Source organism: Eublepharis macularius, chromosome 9 (assembly GCF_028583425.1).
Source record: "Eublepharis macularius isolate TG4126 chromosome 9, MPM_Emac_v1.0, whole genome shotgun sequence".
Classification (NCBI taxonomy): domain Eukaryota; kingdom Metazoa; phylum Chordata; class Lepidosauria; order Squamata; family Eublepharidae; genus Eublepharis; species Eublepharis macularius.
Window position 1 is genome coordinate 106530314 of NC_072798.1, and position 22063 is coordinate 106552376.

The 22063-nt window shown below is 46.4% G+C and overlaps 1 protein-coding gene across 4 annotated transcripts in view; it reads left to right on the forward strand.

The window, feature by feature from the left end:
* The window catches only part of RASSF8 (Ras association domain family member 8), a 126821-nt gene that overhangs the window by 17798 nt on the left and 86960 nt on the right, over positions 1 to 22063 (forward strand). The window contains exon 1 of one of the 4 annotated variants that reach the window (XM_054988021.1): positions 12413 to 12490. The exons of the other annotated variants lie outside the window; for them this stretch is intronic. The gene's annotated coding sequence lies outside the window, so the exon portion shown is untranslated. Of the gene's footprint in view, positions 1 to 12412; positions 12491 to 22063 lie in introns of those variants that run through there. 4 annotated transcript variants of the gene reach the window in all.

Below are 22063 nucleotides of genomic sequence, written 5' to 3' on the forward strand. Positions count from 1 at the left end.
GTGTGTGTAGATTTTGTCATCTGAAACTTTACTCTCTTTACAGTGATGGTTGTGTTAAAGTAGTTGTATGGGTTGTATTATTTTAGACAATCTTCTTAATCTGGAATTAGATTAAGATTGTTCACTGCTCTGAATGGGGCACTAATCTGTCTAGAAGAGTGGTATGTAAGTACAGTCATCAACATCATCATCATTATTAAGTCTTTCTCACAGCTGTTGAGTTGGGATCTTTTAGAGGAGTAAAAAACACCCCATCATGTGCATAAGGCATTATGAGATTTATTTGGGGGTGGGCTGGGGGGGTGTTACTGTTTTGCTGGCTACTTTCTAAGCAGATAATTCTTTAATGATCAATGAAGAGAACTACTGTTCATGCCTGATTTTGTACCGCTAAGCAGATAATATTAGGCCACTGGAAAACAACATATCAGTTGCATAAAGTCCCTTGTTTGCATAAAGTCCCTTGTTAAAGTCTCTGCCTTTCCTTTTGTTTCCCATGTGCTTAATGGGAATACTTCTTATTAAGGACCTGTGTGTGTGTGTTTGTGTGTGCACGGGTGGGTGCGTTGGAGGGGGAGCTGAATCCTTCTAGTCAGAGTCTTTTCTGTTGTTGAACAGATGGTTAAATTGATAAAGAAAGGCAATAAAGCAATGTAATAATCTGGTCTCCTAAAGACGGGGCAATAAGGGAATCCTGCTGAGTTTATCTTATGTGTCACCCAGCTTAGAGCAATCTAAATCTTCCCTAAAGTTCTGTGTGCCTGAGGGTGCCCGCATCCTTGCCTTGGTACCCAAAGTGGTCATGTTTCGATTTCTGCGTTCATTCTCATCATCGGTGAATGTATTGGCACAATTATATAGTGCGAAGGGTAGCTCCCATACAGGCATTCAAGTCCATGGCCCTTTTCACACTGCTTACCTGCTGCCGCAACGTTGCGAAATATCGCGCAAAAAACGCGGAAGATAGCGTCTTCTCGCTCTCGCGAGAAGACGCTATCTTCCGCGTTTTTTGCACTATATTTCGCGATGTTGCGGCAGCAGGTAAGCAGTGTGAAAAGGGCCCATGTTTCTGTCCAGTGGCAAGATTTTGTGGGGCTCAGTCATCCCTTCCTGCTTTATTTTTAAAACGCATTTACTTCTTTTGTACCCCTCCTTTCTCCCCAAAGCAGCTTATGTCATTCTCCTCACCTGGAGTGTGTCCTCACAACAACACTGTGAAGTAGGTTACGCTGAGTGTGTGTGATGAGCCTAAGAGCGCCCAGCGAGAATAGGGATTCAAACCTAGGTGCTAGTCCAACACTCTAACCACTACACCACACTGTTCTCCATCTTGTTCCTCTTTGCTAAGGTGGTTGAAAGCAGTTTGTCTTCTTGTACATCCTGTCTCCAAGGTTAGGCTTTTTGGCCAAAGGAACCTTCGTCTGTGTTTGGAGCTGCTGACTACAGACTTCTAAGTTCAGGGGCCACTAATAGACCTAGGTATACAACTACTGAAGTAGAATTAGCTTGCTTCATCATACTCCAAATGTGTAAAATCAGTTGCTTACTCACAGACACACACAGTCAGTACTATCAGTCCAACAGGTCCACTGTACATGCATGAACCTGAAGAAATGCAAGCCAGTGCTAAATTTTTCTTTGTATTATGTGAGCACCTCCATGCTTACTTAAGCCTGCTATGATGATTTCTGATTCTTATCAATAAGCTATTCAAGTTGTCAGTGAAATAGACATGTAGGAAATATAGGGAGAGCAAAACATTAGATTTGCAGAGAGATTGATACCCACATTGTCTAGTAATTCTGCTGTTGTCTGTAACAGAGCCGCTGTTTGTTGTGGTAAGAAACCTTGTGGCACTTCCCTGAGTCATAAAAGCATAACCGCCACAGGCAATATTTTGGCATCAAAGTCTTACATAAAGCTAGAGAGTCACACACCATAGAAGGAGTGTACATTCATCACTTTTATGTGTTTTGAGCAGGCAGCGGTGTCCAATGATGATATATTCCTGCCAGTTTCTGAAGTGGATGCTCTGTGCATCCTTATCTTGAAATCTGAATTCAAGCTGAAGGATCATTATGTATTTCCCTTTCATATATTGAGGAGTGTAGGCAGGCGCTGTTCTGGGATAGCATGGCAGGAGGGGAAAGTCAGATGACCCACTGGGTGTGTTACAAAGGTTGTATTGTTACCTCTAAAGGCCAAAAATCAACTAGACCATCGTACTGCAACAAATCAGAAGTCCATTTCTTGCTTCGGTAGAGATGTGAAGATCTAGAAAAAAGCAAGAAAAATGTCCCCCAAGGACTTTTTTTGGAAAAATTGAGAAGTTCAGGGGACACTTAAAAGTTCAGGGGAACACTTAAAAAAACTCTCTATAAAACCCTCTATAAACCCCCCCAAAATATGTCAAATAATATAGTGTTATGTGACGACTAGATTATATGTTATGTATTTTATATTGTTAAATCAGTAAAAGAAGCTTAGGTTTGATAGGACAGTAAGCATTGCAGATATTTCCATTTCCCCCCCCCAACTTTCCATCCCAAACACTGCAAGTAACATTGCATATTGGGTGATGCCTAATCAAGCCCCCCCCCCTTCCTGCCATTTTTCTCCTACCACCAAGCAGTGGCAGATAACAGGAGCCAAAGCTAAGCCCCCCACCCCCAACCCTCAAGTGTACATTCTGAGTGGTTCGGAATGGAATCGTGCGCTGTTATGGCAAAAATGTTTTCCATCACATTTTTATTCACTCTCTTTAAGGAGTACTTGGAAGCATAGATATGCTTCATTTTTTTTCTCTACAACACTCCTGTGAGGTAGGCTCAGATGGTGACTGGCCCTAAGTCACTCAGTAAGCTTTATGGCTTTGAACCTGTGTCTCTCTGGTCTAAAACTCTAACCACTACTTCACGCTGCTCTACTCAGGAGCAACCACCAATCTGTTTCTCCTCTCTCACTCTTATCAATAGCTGCAAATGTTTTGTGTTGTACACAGGATGGAAGCAGATGGTTGCTTCTTGCACAGGAACCAGTAACAAAGTTGGGACACCATCTGGCCCACTGCAGGTGCTGGATGTGCGTGTGGAAAGTCCCCACAAGTCTCGGCCCGTTCCCCCCCCCCCCCCGCCTCTCAATGATCTGGAGAGTTTCCGCTCCAGTCAGCGCTTGTTCATTTTCATTCCGCCATTTTGTAAATGTAATGAAGCTACAGCAATTTTGAAAAGTGATCGATTATTGGGATCTCCTTACCAGATAAAACTGACAAGCTGCTTAACGATTTATCTGCCACTTCTGTAGAAATGGTGTACAAAAGACTTGATTGTGGTTGGTGAACCTGCTGCTGTTTTAATTTCATGTTACTTTAATTTAATTTAATTTAATTTATTATATTTATATTCCGCCCTCCCTGCTTTCGCAGGCTCAGGGCGGATAACAAATACAAACATGTTTAAAAACATTTAAAAACATTAAATAATACATTTAAAAACATTTAAAAACATTAAATATAACAATTCATGCTGCCCAGTGGTTCATACATGCCTCTGTGTTAAGTGCTTTAAGTGCTTTTTTCCAAAAAGGTAGGAGAGGAGAGGGGCCAGAATGATCCTAATGGTCTAAACAGCCCTAGAATTCTTTTTTAAACTTCCCACCAATCTGTGAGTACAGGTTCCTAACCTCACACCGTCAAACTCCAAGCCTTTTTCAACCAATATGTGTATTATGTGCCGTCAAGTTGCCTCTGACCTATGGGGACCCTATGAAGGAAAGACCTCCAAAACGTCCTATCATTAACAGACTTGCTCACATCCTACAAACTGGAGGACGTGGCTTCTTTTATTGAGTCAAGCCATCTCGTTTTAGGTCGTCTTCTTTTCCTACAGCCTTCTACTTTTCCTAGCATTATTGACTTTTCCAGAGAATCATGTCTTCTCATAAGGTACGATAGCCTCAGTTTTGTCATTTTAGCTTCTGGGGAGAATTTAAGCTTGATTTGATCTAGTACCCACTTATTTGTCTTTTTGGTGGTCCATGGTATCCGCAAAACTCTCCTCCAGCACCACATTTCAAATGAATCATTCTCCAACCAGTAGGAAAATCATTTTTCTCAGCCCTTTCTTCTTCTAAGCTCCCTTCTTCAACTGTATCGTCTTTTATCATTGATGTCTAGTATCTGAATCACAACTCCTTTCTTATCATCACTGTTTCTGGTTCCAAACTCTTTCAGTTAGACATGGAAGGGAGCGAAACCTTTAGGGCAGAGGTTCATAGGAACTCTATACAAAGCTTTCCATCTGACCATGTGGGGCGTCCTCTGCCTTCTGAGGCATCTCTCAGCCCTTGTCTAGATAAATAGATGCACTTTGCCTATGAAGCACAGGGAGTCCTGTTGGCACTACAGCTGCTTCAGTAGCATTCTGCACCAGCCATTCCCTGGAAGATATTTACAAGGTTGCTGCATGAACGTCTTTTCACACCTTTATCAGCCACTACAAGTCTCACTGCTTCATGTCTCCCAACGTGGTTCTGGGTTTACAGAGCATGTCTTAGTCCTGCCATTGGCCTCAGGCCCTCCTGCCTAGTTGGGACCACCTGCTTCAGGACGTCCCATCTCATGAGGACAATCTCCTCCTTCAAGTGAGAATGAGTATAACATGACTGCTTTTTCTGCATGGATGTCTGGAGGACATCTTTGCACTCTGATTTAAGGTGGGGAAATAAGATATCACAGACCGTATGGCCAAGCTAGTCAAACCAACAGACCATTGCCCATTTGTGATGGTCCATATGGGAATAAAATGACAGTTTGAACACCACTGCACACATTAAGACTAACTATGAAGTCCTCAGGAGGCAACTGAAAGGAATGGGGGCACAGGTAGTATTCTCATTGAACGGAGGAAGAGGAATGTGATGGGGGGGGGACAGAAAATTATGGAGCTGAACCACTGGCTGCGTTCATGGTGCCACCAGGAGCGATTTGGACAATGGGACCATGGCCTACGTTTTCTTGAAGATGGCCTGCTTGCACGCAGTTGACTTCACCTGTCAAGGACAGGGAAGAATGTGTTTGGAAGGGACCTGAGAAGATTGATCAGGAGGGCTTTAAACTGACATTGCAGGGGAATGGAGACTTTAGGGATTTTAGGAAAGAAGGAGAGCAAATAGCAGAGGCCTACCTGGGAGGGCCAGGTCAAAGAGGCGGAATGTTGCCAGGCTTCCAGTGCCTAGATACCCATGGTATTGGTATGTGCAACAAAGAGGAGGAACTTGACCTACTAATGCAGACGGAAAGATGTGACTTAGTAGGCATTACGGAGACTTGGTGGGATGGTTCCCATGACTGGAATGGGTAGGAGTTATTCAAGAAGAACTGGAAGTGTCATAGAGGAGGTGGAGTGGTGCTGCATGTGAGGAAAGGGCTTGATTGTCGGGAAATAGTGGAGGAGGAGGCTGACAGCCCAGTGGAAAGTGTCTGGGTGAAGACAAGGGAGGGAAGGATGAGCAGTATTATAGTTGGGGTCTGTTACAGGCCGCCTGACCAAGGAGATGAGGTGGATTCTGCCCTCTGCAGCTTAATAGGGTATCCAGGAAACATGACCTTGTAGTTATGGGAGACTTCAACTTCCCTAGTGTGTGGTGGGAGACCAACTCTGCTACATGTCCAGGGTCACGTAACTTCCTTTCTCAAATGGTAGAGGAAGTGATGAGGGGCTCAGCCATACTGGACTTGACATTAACCAACAAGAAAGAGTTGGTCGATGGGGGTGGTGCAAACCTTGGGGAGAAGTGATCACGTCCTCCCAGAATTCCTTTTGCTGCAGGGTACCAAGGGAGTTTGTACCCCCAACTCACGTGTTAGATTTTAGTAGGACAAACTTTAATAAACTTAGAGATATGATGAGAGTTATTCTATGGAGAAGAATTCTCAAAGGGAAAGGAGCGAGTGAAGGGTGGGCTCCCCTGAAAGAAGAACACTTGCAGGCTCAAGACTTCACCGTTCCAGTAAGAGGGAAGCTCAGTAAAGTATCTAAAAAGCCGATGCGGATGAACAGAGAGCTCTGCGATGAGCTAAGGAAGAAAATGGAGATGTTCAAGAAAGAGAGGGAAGGAAATGCATCCCAGGAGGAGTTATCTAGGGGTAGCTAAGCACTGTAGGGCAGCCGTCAGAGAGGCCACAGCTCAGAATGACTGAGACTGGCCAGGGAGGCTCGCCACAACAAAAGATGTTCTTCAGTTATATGGGAGGCAAATGGAAGGTAAAGGGGGCAGTACTCCCATTGCTGTATGAAAATGAAGAAACTCTTGACAGAGGACTGAGAGAAGACAGAACATTTCTTTTTTTTAATTAAATGTTTTATGAAGGTTTATAAAATATTTGTAAAATGTACCGACAAAGAAAAATGAGAAAAAGAAAAAGATAGAAAAGAAAAAAAGAAAACCTCTGTGTAATAGGACTATATACCAGTTTTCCATTTGAACAAATCCAAAAATAATACTTATTCTACACCAACTCTAATATAACCATTAATAGAAATTTCCCCTTTCCATCTAAATATTTCTTTCTTCTCTTTAGTTTTCTTTTTTTTATATATATATTTTTTATTATTTTTAACATCTAAAACAATAAACTACAAAAAACTACAATAGTACAAGGGAAGGGAAAGAAGGGAGAACAAGAAGAGGGGGAAGGGGGGTGGAAAAAAGGGGAAGGCAACTTACAAACACTAAACACTACATTTCAATGCTTTCCCTTCATACTGCCATAATTAAAAAAATAGCTTAATAAAGTAATGATGGAATGGTTGATCTTGCAAAATACAAATTACAATTCAAATTAAATCTTTTTCCTCCTCCTGGGCCTTGGACGCAGTTCTCTCTGAGCAGCTACAGTCGCAGCGCTCGTTGCCTCCCCCCTCCCTTCAGGCTTCGAATCTTCTTCTTTTTGCTTGATGTCTGGCCCAAATTCTGAATTTTTGTCCACAAAATCCCTTAGCTGATCTTCCGAATTAATCTTGTAAGCTTGATCTTTATAACTAAACCCGATTCCTTCCGGAAATAGCCATTTGTATTTTATGTCCCATTCCCTCAAAAGAGCAGCCAGCTTCTTATACTTAAATCTTCTCTTCCGAACTAAAAATGGAACGTCCTTCAGTATCTTGACTTTATTTCCCAGAAAGTCCAACTCCGCATTATATGAGTTATATAGGATATTGTCCTGGATCCTCCTGGATGAGAACTCAATAACGATCTCGCGAGGCAGCTGCCGCTTCATTGCATATTTTGAAGATGCCCGACGGACTCCCAAAATGGCGCTTTTTATTTCTTCTTTAGTTGCCCTCGCGGGTGACGCTAAAAGTTCCGAGGCAAGATCCCATAAATCCTCATTTTCCTCTTTAACATTCTGGAGACACAAAATGGTCTGTGTTCGTTCCACTTGCAGCCCAATCAGCTGATTTTCCACCAACTTTAGCTCCTTGTTCGTTGCTCTCATAAGTGACGCATTTTCCCGAGCAGACTTCTCTGCCCCCCCCCACTACTTCCTTGATGGCTTTCACATCGCTCTCAATTAAGCCCACCCTTTGATCTGTTTCATTCAGCTTGTCAACAAAGGGTTTTATGGCTTCAGTCACCGATCTTTTCACCAGTTCCTCGAGCGACTTGCCTCTTCCCTGCAGGGCAGCCGAAACTGACTTGCCCAAAGCAGGACTCTGCTTTCTTGCTGCCATTTTAGGGGGGAGGGGACCGCCAATCTTCCGAGACTCTGCGAGGGGGGAAAAATCCGAATCTTCTAAACTTCAGATCCCACCACTCCTTCACAGCGCTTGTAGTAACAGAAGGGATTCGCTTACTTACAGGCTTCCGCCTAATCCTGCTCTTTGCCGTTTTCCATGGCCCGGCAGCACACAAGGTGCCGCGCACGTCTGCCGGCCTCCATAGGGACAAACGGGCAATTTACCCCCTGCCTCGATCTGCCAGAGGGCTCTTCCCGTCGCGTCCCGGACCCAGGCTCCCTCCCTGGGAGCCCTGGGGGCTAACCTTTGCAGATCAGCCGCCCGGTCAGGGTGCTCGGCCGCTTCTTCTCGGACCTGCCGAGAGGAGCGTCCGACATGGCCGCGAAAACGAAACCGAATCCTTTCTTCTCTTTAGTTTTCAAAAGCACAAGTCATTAGTTCATCTTGTTCTGTTTCACGCAAAAAGTCTGTGAGGGGTTTTCATATGATTTACATATTTATCTAGAGTCTTTTCCCTGATCAACCATGTCAGTTTAGCCAACACGGCATAGTCCGTCATTTTCTCCATTTACTGGAGGTAGTATTGTAGTTTTCCATCTTTGAGCATGTAACAGTCTTGCTGCTGTTGTCATGTACAAAAACAATCCCTCCAGTGCCCATGCTGACGTGTGAGACTGCGGTTCCAGTTGGCAGGTTTAATGGTGCACTTGGAAGTCAGCATAGTGTAGTTAGTGATTAAAGTGTCGGACTCGCCCCCGAGAGATCAGGTTCGAACCCCGGCTCTGCCATGGAAGCTCCCGGGGGGACCTTGGGCCAGCCACACTCTCTCAGCCTAACTTCCCCCACCGGGTGGTGGTTGTGAGGATGAAATGGAGAACGGGAGAGTGTTGTGAGCCACTTTGGCTTCCATGGGGAGAAAAGTGGGATACAAATGAAGTAAATACATTCGATATGTTGTGAAGTAGTGCTAGGGCCTGCTTGGTCTAAACAAGCAGCAAGAAGAGGCAGAGCGTGCTGAGGAGACAGAATGGGCCTTTGCCTTCTGGGGAGGGACTGCATTTTTTAAAGGTCCCACCATGAATAATTCCCAGGAAGTAGAAAAGTAGCACAGCAGGCAAAGGCTAGGCTGGAACCTTTCTCCCTGAGTTGCAGGGAGTTTTACAAATGTGACTCTCCCAACCCTTGTTGGGAATCGGTACAGCTCCTGATACCACTTCATCTTGCTGTATGTGTAGACTGTGCCTTGAAACATTGGTTTTTAAGCACAATTATTTTGTAATGTACTAATACTGATCCAGAGGAGTTAGCCAAGAGGACTGTGGTTCTCGAAAGCTTATGCTACAATAAAGTTGGTTAGTCTTAAAGGTGCTACTGGACTCTTTTCTGTTTTTACTAATACTGAGTTAATGGTGCTGAAATGGCTGGTTGCTCAACTCCCCTCTGCCTGGAGATCAGGGGGCGGGGCCACCAGCCATGTGACCATTTTCAGGAGGTTCCAGAACTCCATTCCACTGCGTTCCAGCTGAAAAAAAGCCCTGCTTCAAGGTACAGATACATATTGATGGCTTGGGTAGTTTTCTGGCTTTCCATACTCCTGATTACACATTCTTGAGCTTTTCCTTGCAAAGACTTCCAAATCATTAAAATGTTTGATGAGAAACTTTACATAAGAGCTATTGTATCCTACTTCTGTATGCTGGCCCAAGGATTTTTGTGTGTGTGTTTCTAAGAAAGAAACTGCAATATTTAAAAATGCATTGAAAAAGGCAATATTAAAATGAGCATAGATTAATTTTTAGTTTTTAAATTTACGTTATTTATAATCTGCCTTTCTCACTGAAACACAAGATGGATTACACAGTGCAAGTCGGTGCTGTCAACAGCTGGGACATCCAATAAACCACGCAATACGATTTGGACTGCGGAACTTTGAAAAAGCAGAACTCTGATACAGAGATTAGACAAAGCATAAGTAATTTAATATGACATTAAATGATGATCCAGTGCTAGTTTTGGGATGTGAGTAAGATAAAAGAAACTAGGCTGAAGAGAGAGGTTGCAGGTTATACTGAACAGCCTTCTGAGTCCCTGAAGAACCCCATCTTTCCCCGCCTGATTAGGGTAAGGGTTAGTCCCTCAGGCGCTCATTCATGCATTCCAAAAGGAGAGGGTGGAGCCTGCATAAGGTTGCCAACTCTGTTGTGGGGGGAGTATTCCTGGGGTTGGGGGTTAGTTTCTAGAGTGGGTGGGGTTTGGGGAGGGAAGGGAGCTGGGAACTCAACTAGAGGCCACTCTGCAAAGCTGCTATTTCTTCCAGGGCAGGGCTTTTTTTCAGGGGGAACGCGGGGGAACGGAGTTCTGGCACCTCTTGAAAATGGTCACATAGCTGGTGGCCCCGCCCCCTGATCTCCAGACAGAGGGGAGTTGAGATTGCTCAGCGGCGTGGAGGGCAATCTCAACTCCCCTCTGTCTGGAGATCGGGGAGGGGCCACCGGCCATGTGACCATTTTCTCTGAGGGCAACCCACTGAGTTCTACCATCTCTTTTCCCAGAAAAAAAGCCCTGCTCCAGGGGATTTATTATCTGTAGCCAAGAGATCAATTGTGATTCCAGTAGATCTCCAATCTCCACGTGAAGGTTGATAGTCCTTGGGGACTGCCTGTTTATTCATTCTGCACTTAAAAAATCTGTGTCCCTCGAGCAAACCTTCTTCAGCAGGGTGGTTTTGTCTCTAAAAATGGGCTGAAGTGTGACGTCTGATGTCTTGGAAGGGTATGGACAGAGGGAATGGTGGGCCTTGCAAGTGTTTGGTACATGATTGCTCCCGTCTTTCCTTCACCCTTTTTAAAGTTCTGTCTAATTATGTGAGTGTATGCCTGCACAACTCCCCAGCCTTATATAAAAGGGCATAACCAGGGTCACTTTATTATGACCTGCCCGGGACTTCTGAAACTGGCAGTCTTCTTGACAGGTCTGATGATGTCGTCTGATCTGACAAAGACCACACAGACTGCAATACCTGGCGGTGGGGGTGGAGGTGGGGTGTCTGTTTTTTGGGTCACAAGCTATGCTGGCCTATTTAAAAGCAGGGAGATGGATTTTTTTTAAAACTGTGTAAGAAGGTGATTGCTAGTGTGGTGTAGTAGTTAGAGTTTTGGAAGACCCAAGTTCGAGTCCCCGTTCTGCCATTGAAGTTTGTAGGGAGGGACCTTGGGCGAGTCTCACACTCTCAGCCTAACTTATTTATTTATTTCTATTCAATTTATATCCCGCCCTCCCCCACATCAGCAGGCTCAGGGCGGATTACAACCAAGTTTAAAATCATATTTCATAGTATATACAATTTAAAAACATAAAACATCTTAAAGCTGCTTATGTCCCCAGTGGGGTGAAATGTAAGTTAGAAATGTAAATAAATAAATGCATTCAGGTTGACACCTTTGCTTTCTTTGATGGAGCTGGGTTTTTCAGATACATTGACTTTATGATTTAACTTTCTGTTCCTGTTAAAGTCTGGTATGAAAGCCTTTTAAATTTATTTTTATTTTACTTCGTTTATAGCCCGCCTTTCTCCCCGGTGGAGAACCAAAGTGGCTTCTGTCAGTTGCATTTCCTCCATTTCCCCCTCATAACTACCCTGTGAGGTAGGTTAGGCCGAGTGTGTGTGAGCCCAAGGTCTCCCAGTCTGCTTCCAAGGCAAGATGGAGACATGAAACTGGGATTTCCCAGTCCTCATCTGGCACTCCAACCGCTACACCACATTAGCTCTCATCTCTATCCTTTTTGCAAATAGGTGAAAAATAAACCTAACCAAAACAACCTTTAGCCTAAACAACAATACTTACAAAGGCTGTGTGTAGTTGGAAGTCTAAAGAGAGAGGGAGAGAATGGAAAGAAGAAATTTCTTTCCACCGCATTCACCTCCAGCCAAGGTGCTGGAAAAACAGCTTCATGCTGCCAGTTCTGGGAGGCAGTAAATGGCTGTGCTTGGCATGGGTGAGTCTGGATTTTGGACAATATGATCTCTTCGTCTTTTTAAAGGCCCCTGATGCTTCCAATCTAGACAATGTCTCCCCATCATGTAAACATGGCCAGACTCCAGGGCGATGGAGCAATCTGGATTCCCTCTGTTAGCCGTGTCTGACTGAAACTGGTGGAAGGCATCTGGCCCACGGCTGGACTTTGAGCTGGAGAAAAGCTCCTGCCCCCCCCCCCCCCGCCCCAATTCTTCATGTTGTCTGGCATCTTACGGATGTCTTAGCATTAGACCTCTGCCTTGTGGGTCAACAAAGGATAAAATGATAATCGCTCTACTGCTGCTCCTGCTGATGGCTTCTTATTTGGTGGGATTTTGAACGTCGTCTTGGTTTTTTTATATTATCCTGCCGGTTCTTCTTAATTTACTGATGATACCTCTCCTACCTACACCGGTTAAACAGTTCGAGAAGAAGTGGTTTGACTTCATTTGCTCACAAACATCTAAAATAGAATTTTGAGAGTAGAATTTCATTTCTTCTAAAGTAGAATTTCTTTGAAATGCAATGAACTTGAACGCTTACCTTGCTCTCCTAATACTTTTAATAATTCACTAAGTTATTGCGTACAGTTTGTTCATGTTATTTTTGACTCCTGGCAAATGCAAAGTGGATTTCTTTCTTTTAATCTGGAGTGTGGTTGGGTAAGAGGGGCAGCAACCACTACAGTTTCTGTAAGTTACTCTAAATCCATGAATGCTGGCAGAATGCTAAACGGTGAGTGTAATCTTTTGTATATAAAGAAGTATTTTATTTCTGTTGCTAATGTGGTATTTACATTTTTTTACTGAGAGTTTAAATGCAGGCCTCTGAGGAAAGGTTGAGGGGGAGGCTGGATGGGTGCGTGGAGAGAAATCTGATTGGACGGTAGCTGGGGGGGGTGAACGGCAGTTTTTAGTGCGTGTGTTGAGAGAAAGTGTTCATTTTGGGCAAAGGAGGCAAACTGTGTAGAGTCTGTGAGAGAGTCCGTGTCTGTTTCTGGGATGAAATCTTTATTCTAATTAAGTCAGGCACCCTGTGTGGAAGCCCCAAAGAGGCCTCCTTCTGCCAATCTGTGCGGTGTTCTGAGAAATTTCTGCCAAAGTTGGGCCATCTATATCTGAGCAGGGCTTTTTTTCTGGGGAAAGAGGTGGTGGAACTCAGTGGGTTGCCCTCGGAGAAAATGGTCACGTGGCTGGTGGCCCCGCCCCCTGATCTCCAGACAGGAGGGGAGTTGAGATTGCCCTCCACACCGCCAAGCAATCTCAACTCCCCTCTGTCTGGCGATCGGGGGGCGGAGCCACCGGCCATGTGACCATTTTCAAGAGGTTCCGGAACTCGTTTCCACCGCGTTCCCACCGAAAAAAAGCCCTGAGTCTGAGTGAGAGATGGATCTATCTAGTTCTGGCAAGCTGTATGGGAAGGCATGAGTGGATCTATGTTTGTGTGGATTAGATGAAAGTTTATTCTGAGTGGAAAATCAGTCTTTGTGACGGTTGGTGATAAGAGTTGCCAGGTCCAGGTTGGGAAATCCCTGGAGATTTGGGGGGGAGGGGGGAGCCTGGAAAGGGCTGGGTTTGGGGTGCGGAGGGGAGGGGAGGGGCCTCAGTGGGGTATAATGCCATAGGTTTTACGCTTCAGAGCAGCCATTTCCTCCAGGGGAACTGGTCTCTGTTGCCTGGAGATCAATTGTAATTCCAGTTGCCCCCTGGAGGCTGGCAGCCGTAGGTGAATATATGACTTGAAACCACCAAGCTTAAGAACTATTCTGAAATCAATAAGCATACCAAAATTCTGCAACCATCGTGCTTATATACTAAATTTTTGTTGGAAAAAAGATCCCTTTTTTCCTCACAGCTACCCGCATATGCTGACCATTCTATCAAACTGCTATCTATAACAGGCCTTTCTGTATTATACGTTAAACCAAGGAGGTCTAAAGCAAAAGCCTCTGGTGGTAGCAAAAACCTTTTGAGGGAGTTAAGGAAGCAGCAACATGCAGGCAGGGCTGGATCGACAGTGGGGTGGGGGGTAGTCTGCCCCTGGCGCCGCCAAAGAGGAGCTGGACTTGGACTGCCCTGGGCGCCGGCAACCCTAGGTCCAGCCCTACATGCAGGTCATACAAATGTAAAAAAGAAGGTGTTCTTGAGATAAAAGCTTGGGTAAAGTAGAGCACACCTGAAGCTCTGTGTGAATGAAATTAAGAAGTTGGTGTCTGTGAGCAGAGCCCTCCTGAGGTTTAAGGTAATGTAGGGGAGGACCTGAATTTAAGGTCTGACACCAAAGGTTTTCAAAGGTTTAAAAAACAGGGCGAATCGTTACAGGGTAATTCAAAACTAAATAGTTTGTTAAAGTGAGGAAAGCCCTGTTTCGCCTTTACTCCCCTGCATTTACAGCATCTGACGTGATTCTAGGGAGCCCTCCAGAGTCTTTGGAACCGGACTCAACTTGAAGCAATCCCCTCTGTGGCGTACACGTTTAGTTGTTGCAGGTGGGTTGGATTTCTGCATCCTGCATCAATGTCTCCGTCCTGGGTTCCACGTGTGCCCTTGACATAATCTCCCGGGAGATACCTCAGCACAAAAAGAATGTATGCCTACTTCAACAGGTCTTAATTTAAAACTACTATTGCTGCAGAAGAATTCACTAACAATCCAGTTTCTTCCTTTGTAGTATTTAAACTATAGATGGTTGGTTTTTTTAAAAAAAAAGGTTTATTGTATGTCGGTTTCTGAGAATTCTGGATAAAAGCTCTTCCTGGTTTTAACCATTCAGTACTTGCTAGAGAAATACATCTGCTCATGGAGGTGGGCTCTAGGCAGCTCCTCAGCACAGGGCAGGTTAATTTATGCAGAAATGTATTTGCTCGCTCTGAAAGATTTGCATAAAGAGCCGATCATAGAAGAGTTGTATAATGCAGAAAATTGTCTTGGTGAATTTTCTAAAGAGTGCTCTACTGGGTGACGGAGACCTGAAATACTTCCTAGGTTTCTAACAACCAGGTTTGGGGTAGAACCTTAAAAGCGAATTTATTACTGCATAGCCGTTTATGGACTCAAGCCCACCTCCTCGGATGCTTGAACTGTTATCCTCAGCTGGCACAGACAATTGAGAATTATAAAATAGTAGAGCAAACGTACAAATCTCTGCGCGCAGCTTTGATGTATATAAGATGAGTACTGTGGCCATTCAGTGTAGAAGTTGTCCTTGTTTACGTTTCTCTGTCCCTCTCTGTATATCTGGTATTAAAGTATGTCTGTTTCACAAAGCCTTGTTAATATTTCAGGGTATAAATTGCAAAGGTGCCACTTGACAAGAGAAATGCCACAAATTATCTTTATGTTTGTGTTTTTCTCCTCCTGCAGAAGGAAGAATAGATCAGCGCAGCAGCTGAATTTCATATTGTATTTGTGGCTTGCAGCTAAAATGCCATAAAAAGCTATAGGCGGATGCTTTTGTTACTCCGTAGGGCTGAATAAAATTGTCATTGCTGGTTGAGATATTCCAGCTTTTTTCACTTTATATAAAAGGTTATAGATAAAACAACAGCTTCCCATGATTAAATAGTAGTTAGCTACCCCTAGTAACTGCTTCGGTGTCTGTCATGCGATTTTCAATAAGTAGTGAAATGTTAGTTTATTAGCTTGAAGGTGGGTGCAGTTACGTTGGGCAAGTACACGTGTGTAAATGTGTTCATTCTGGAGTGAGTTCAGATCTGCATAACTGTGGTAGTGACAGAGCTTAACACAGGAGATGTTGGCTTCAAATCCTCACAGGATGCCGAGGACCAGAAGGCGGGCTCCTCCTCGCCAGGGGAAGAGAATGAGGGTTCGGAGGCGGAGGCAGCCAAGTCCCCTTCTATCACCCCCACAGGAGGCAGCCACTGATATGCCTCCAGGAGCTCCCTCGGATGTGCAGGCGGAGCCCCAAGACTCAGCCCACTTCCCCTGGGATACAGCTGGGGTTGCCACCCTCCAGCTGGGGCCTGAAGTTCTCTGGAATTACAACTAATCAGTAGATCAAAGATCAGTTCCCCAACGCGGAAGCAGCAGCTTCGGAGGACGGACTCTGTGGCATCACTTCCCCACGGAGCTTCCACCCTCCCAGGCTCTGCTCCCAAGTATCCTGGAATTTCTCCTATCAGAGCTAACAGAGACAAGCCTGCAGGCTTGGATCCTGATCCCTCCACCCTCTCAAAGCCTTCAACCACCTCAGCCCTATCGAGGGCTGCCGGTCCCCTGGTGGGGGTGGGGAATCCCCCACTCCCAGCCTCTGCCCCCCCCTCCCGGATGTCACTCACCTGGCTGCGGGGAGGGGGGGAGCCACAGGGAATGGACCCAGGAGGCAAAAAATCTCCTTGGTCAGCATGCAGCAGACGTGCTCCTGGCAGATGTGACGTCACTTCCTCAAGTGACATCATTACACCCGGCGGCGGGCATGATAACATCACTTCCACAAGTGATGTCATCATGTACAAGAGTACATCACCCTTGGTAAGTGCCAGGTCCACCCCTCCTACCAGGAGGAAAGGGGACCTGGGGACCCTAGCCCCATCATAATAACTGTGAGCCGCTGGCAGTACTGCTGGTAGAACTGTTAGACGGCTCCTAGAGGGGAGGAGCCTATATCTCCCCCTCCTTGCCAGAGTATTGAAGGCCTCAGTTCACCCTCAGCCTTTGCAGGATCAACAGCTGTTCTGGAAGACCGTTGGCTCCAGTCCCCTGCCAAGCCTGAGCCTCAAGTAGGACACGTGGTGCAAATGGCAGCCCGCATCAAAACCTTGCATGTCAGAGAAAACTGAGCCTCTCTCTTAGCGGAGCTTAGTTGTGTTCCCCAGAGTTCTGCTTAAGGTAGTAAACAGGTATTTTGATTATACCGCCTTGGATGGGAAGTCTCATCTGTGAATGCTCCACCATGCCAAACAGTTCCTACATGGAGAATACACTGTTAAGTTGGGAGAAGGGCTTCTTACTTTGACTTGTTCCTGACAAGCCAGTTTGCTGTAGGAGAGGAGGAGCAGGAGTAAGATTTTGTCTAGCGGAGCCTTGAAGCGCGTGAGCCTCCCTCCACAATCTGTAGTGATACTGACTGGGCACAGGTTTATCGCCTCGTGGAGAAATAATGCCTCTCCATTGTCTCTTAAGGAAGAAACCACGTCTGCCTGTCTGCAATTTTGAGAGTAATCCGTCACGAGACGTTCTGAGCCCCCGGCTGCTCTCTCTTTTCTTGGTGGTTGTCATTTCAGGCAAGAGGCAGAGCCCCCCACCCACCCTTTATATGGGGCAGTGTGACTTTTGTGTTGTAAAAGTCTCTGTCCAAGCAATCCAGATCATGTGAAATGGAAAAATGAATTATGTAACCACTGGAAATCATAAAAATTGGTAGAATTTCTGTTCCACTTAATTTTATTCTGATTTTCCCTTTGATAGGAAGGAGCAGAGAGGTGGATCTGGAAGAATTGCGATGGAAAATGTGAAAAATGCTTCCCCCTGCCATTTGTTTTTCTCCAGTGGAGGAATTAGACAATTTTAAGAGCACAACTATAAAATACTTTCTTTTTTGGAATTAGTGAAGTGCTTTTTACAATAAGGTTTTACTCTATATGAAGATTTTTCATGCAACAGTCTAGAGTATTAGATCATAACAAGTGGGGGACCCGCAAGGACTAGAATAGCCAGGTGGCCTTCCCCACAAAGACAGACGGGGGCCGTGGCACTCCTTCCCCACAGAGACAGACAGGGGCTGTGGCACTCCTTCCCCACAAAGACAGACAGGGGCCGTGGCACTCCTTCCCCACAAAGACAGACGGGGGCCGTGGCACTCCTTCCCCACAAAGACAGACGGGGGCCGTGGCACTCCTTCCCCACAAAGACAGATGGGGCCGTGGCACTCCTTCCCCACAAAGACAGACAGGGGCCGTGGCACTCCTTCCCCACAAAGACAGACGGGGGCCGTGGCACTCCTTCCCCACAAAGACAGATGGGGGCCGTGGCACTCCTTCCCCACAGAAACAGACAGGGGCCATGGCACTCCTTCCCCACAAAGACAGACAGGGGCCGTGGCACTCCTTCCCCACAAAGACAGACAGGGGCTGTGGCACTCCTTCCCCACAAAGACAGACGGGGGCCGTGGCACTCCTTCCCCACAAAGACAGATGGGGGCTGTGGCACTCCTTCCCCACAAAGACAGACGGGGGCCGTGGCACTCCTTCCCCACAAAGACAGACGGGGGCCGTGGCACTCCTTCCCCACAAAGACAGACAGGGGCCGTGGCACTCCTTCCCCACAAAGACAGACGGGGGCCGTGGCACTCCTTCCCCACAAAGACAGATGGGGGCCGTGGCACTCCTTCCCCACAGAAACAGACAGGGGCCATGGCACTCCTTCCCCACAAAGACAGACGGGGCCGTGGCACTCCTTCCCCACAAAGACAGACGGGCTGTGGCACTCCTTCCCCACAAAGACAGACGGGGGCCGTGGCACTCCTTCCCCACAAAGACAGATGGGGGCCGTGGCACTCCTTCCCCACAAAGACAGACAGGGGCTGTGGCACTCCTTCCCCACAAAGACAGACAGGGGCTGTGGCACTCCTTCCCCACAAAGACAGATGGGGGCCGTGGCACTCCTTCCCCACAGAGACAGACAGGGGCCGTGGCACTCCTTCCCCACAAAGACAGACAGGGGCCGTGGCACTCCTTCCCCACAAAGACAGATGGGGGCCGTGGCACTCCTTCCCCACAAAGACAGACAGGGGCCGTGGCACTCCTTCCCCACAGAAACAGACAGGGGCCGTGGCACTCCTTCCCCACAAAGACAGACGGGGCCGTGGCACTCCTTCCCCACAAAGACAGATGGGGGCCATGGCACTCTCCGAAGGGCTCATTTTCGTGATCATTCTTTGTGCACGTGCGCTGCTGACTCCTGTGTGATGATGTCACTTCAGTGACATCATTGCTGCCCCCCCCTGGGTACGCCTGCTGGTCACTTCCCAGACACGCAGGAGGAGGCCGGGCCAGCTGGGCGTTTTGCCTGCCAGGCACTTCTCTGGCGGTGGGGGCGGGCGAGTGGGCCTGCTGCTTCCCAGGTGGGCTTCTCCAGCACTTGGCTTGAAGCAGTGGAGTGGTGGCACAGGAGGTTTGGGCGGGGCTGCCAGCCCACTCTCCCGGGGGGGAGGGGCGGAGGCGGCACGGGAAGGCCTGTTGGCATTGCCATCAGCTACTGCAGACTAGCCGCCAGCTGCTCCTCCTCCACAGGCACTCCCCCTTCCGCCCCAGGCAGCCCCTCCCCATGGCCCAGTTGCATGGTGGAGAACCTGCAAGGGCTTCTGCGGGGTACTTCGCTTTCCCCTGTATCCCCTTCCCCACACTATTTCCCCTTTCCTTCCTCCTGACAGCCCCCAATGCTCACCTTCCCGTGTGTCCTTCTCTCCTTCAAACCTATTAAACAACCTGCCTTTTATTTCTCCCCCATCTTCATCTATATTTACTAATTTACTTCTTTCATATGCTGCCTTTCTCCACAATGGGGACCCAAAGCAGCTTGCCTCCATTCTCCTTGCCTCCGTATTATCCTCACAACAACCCTGAGGGGTAGGTTAGGCTGAGAGTGTTTGACCGGATCAAAGTGAGCTTCCAGAGCAGAGTGGTGGTGATTCAAACCTGGACTCCCACATCCTACTCTGCAATTCTAACCACTACACTACACTGCCTTGCGGGGGGAAGTGGGGGCTGCTGCTGAACAGTAGCAAGCAGCAAGGCCTGAGTGAGTCATGCAAGGCACGTGGTATCGGGTCATTCGGTGGTGGTTTCTGGGCCTGGTCCCGATGAGTCCTCCCTCAAAGGCCCAAATAGCCCTGGACAGGGCCCTGAAAGAAAAGCCTAGAATACTGGCTAGTGGTTGCCTAGCAACAGACACTGAGGGCATCTGGTTCAAGCCACAGGCACTCCTTTTATCATTTTTTTTTGGAATTCAGATTTTTCGGCAACCCTGTGGCATTTTCCCAGTATGTAGGGAGACCTGTCTTGCCCATTCATGGCTCCAATCTCCAGATTTAAGTATTTAGAGATCAGACTCACTTTGTTGTTCGGATAGAAGATACCGCTATATACTGTAGACATACAACACATTGTGCAAATGTGACTTGTTTTGATCAGTTACGTACTATAGTGTGTATAATGATGATATATTTTATTTATTTACATTATTTGTAGCCTACCTTTCTCACTGAGACTCAGGATGGGTTACACAGAGCAATTTAATTTAATTTTAATTTCTTCAATTTATAGTCCGTCCTCCCCACACAAGTGGGTTCAGGGCGGATCACAACAAACTTAAAATACACCACACAGCTAAACACATCACCATTCAATGTGATCATCAACGGGAACATTAAATAATTCAATAGGGTATAGATGGCAGAAATTTGAAAACAAGGGGAAATCTGATACAGAGCTGAAACAATGTTAAAACAAACATAAGCAATTTGACATAACACAATAAACGAGATCAAAAAGAGTCCAGTAGCACCTTTAAGACTAACCAATTTTATTTTAGCATAAGCTTTCGAGAATCAAGTTCTCTTCGTCAGATGCCTGATACAGAGACTGGTCAAACACATGTTTGACCAGTCTCTGTATCAGGCATCTGACGAAGAGAACTTGATTCTCGAAAGCTTATGCTAAAATAAAATTGGTTAAAGGTGCTACTGGACTCTTTTTGATTTTGCTACCACAGACTAACACGGCTAACTTCTCTGCACAATAAACGAGAGTAACAGACAGTGCACAGTAGTATAGTCAGCAGTCCCTATAGAATCTCTCTGAATCATTTCCTTACAACACAGCCCCATTACCTGTGCCAGGAAGTCCTCCTGAATAATTCCTTACTGCACAGTTGGCTGTTAGCTTGGAGAGCAGAGGCTTTTCTGGCTTCTTCACACAGGCCGTACCATAAGGTGGGGGCCACCACAAAGAAGGCATGTGTGCGGGTAGCTGTGGATTTTGCCCATTTGGAGGGTGGCACCTGCAGATGGCCCTCTTCAGATGAACAAAGCTGCCATGGTGGAACGTACACAGAGAGAGAGAGAGATGCTCTCATAGATCTGAGGGGCCAAGGCCACGAAGGGCTTTGTATGTGATAGCCAGAACTTTGAACTGAGCGCAGTAACTGATGGACAGCCCATGGAGGGCCTGCAGAATGGGAGCGATCTGCATGTTATGCCTCGTTCCTGATGATAACCAAGCTGCGGCATTCTGCACCAACTGAAGTCGCCAAGTTGACTTCGAGAGAAGGCTGTGTAGAGTGCATCACAGTAGTCAAGTCTTGATGATACCGTGCTGTGGATCCAGGTGGCCAGACTGGCTGTGTCAGGGTAGGGGGCCATCTTCCAGGCTAGAGTGAATTTGTGGAAGGCATTTTTTGCAGCTACATGAACTTGCTTCTTTAGCAGCAGCATTGAGTCCAGCATGACCTCAGGCCCTTAACCAAGTCTGCAAGGGTCCCCTGAACCCCACCGAAAGTGCAGAGCCCTGAATCCTTCAATATCTCTGGCTTCCCAACCAGCATCACTTCCTTCTCGTCTACGTTCACGTTCAATTTGTTTACTTACAGCTAACTGACCACAACTGTTTCAGGCAGTGATTTAAAACTTCTGCTGCATTGCTGAGGGGTTTGGGTAGAGAAAGATAGAACTAGGTGTCATCTGCATATTGATAACATCTAGTTCCATAGCTATGAATGGTTTCTCCTAAATGCTTTACATAAAGGTTGAGTAACATGGAGGATAAGATTGTGCCCTGTGGAATCCACAAGATCACTCCCACCCTGAAGATAACTAGTCACCAACAGCAACCTTTTGAGTCTGTTGGTGCCACTAGTTTTGGGGGCAGAGTTACTAGTTCTCCTCAGAGCTGAGAGAACCTGTGAAGAGACAGTTATAGCTGGTTAGAGATGGCTGCAGTCGTCGTTTCCCTGGTTATTTGTTAAGTAGATGTTGACTGTTTGGAGCATTGCAGTTGCCTTCCAGTGTCAGGCTATGGATGACAGAATATAGCAGATAGATCTCTGGACCATTGCAGCAAGACACAAGTTCTTGGTCAAAATGGCTTTTATTCAGAAATCAGATCATTTCCATATACAGGTCCATAGGACTACTTAGAAGCAAGGTAGACATCCAAGCAGCAGGAGTAGAAGTTAATAGGAATGACATCATGAGAGAGAAACTTCTCTTTTAACATTCTAGTTTACTCCTTTCTCTCTCCTCCCAACCATAAACAATACTTTGGCACTCTCTTGGTGTGAGAACGTTTCACAT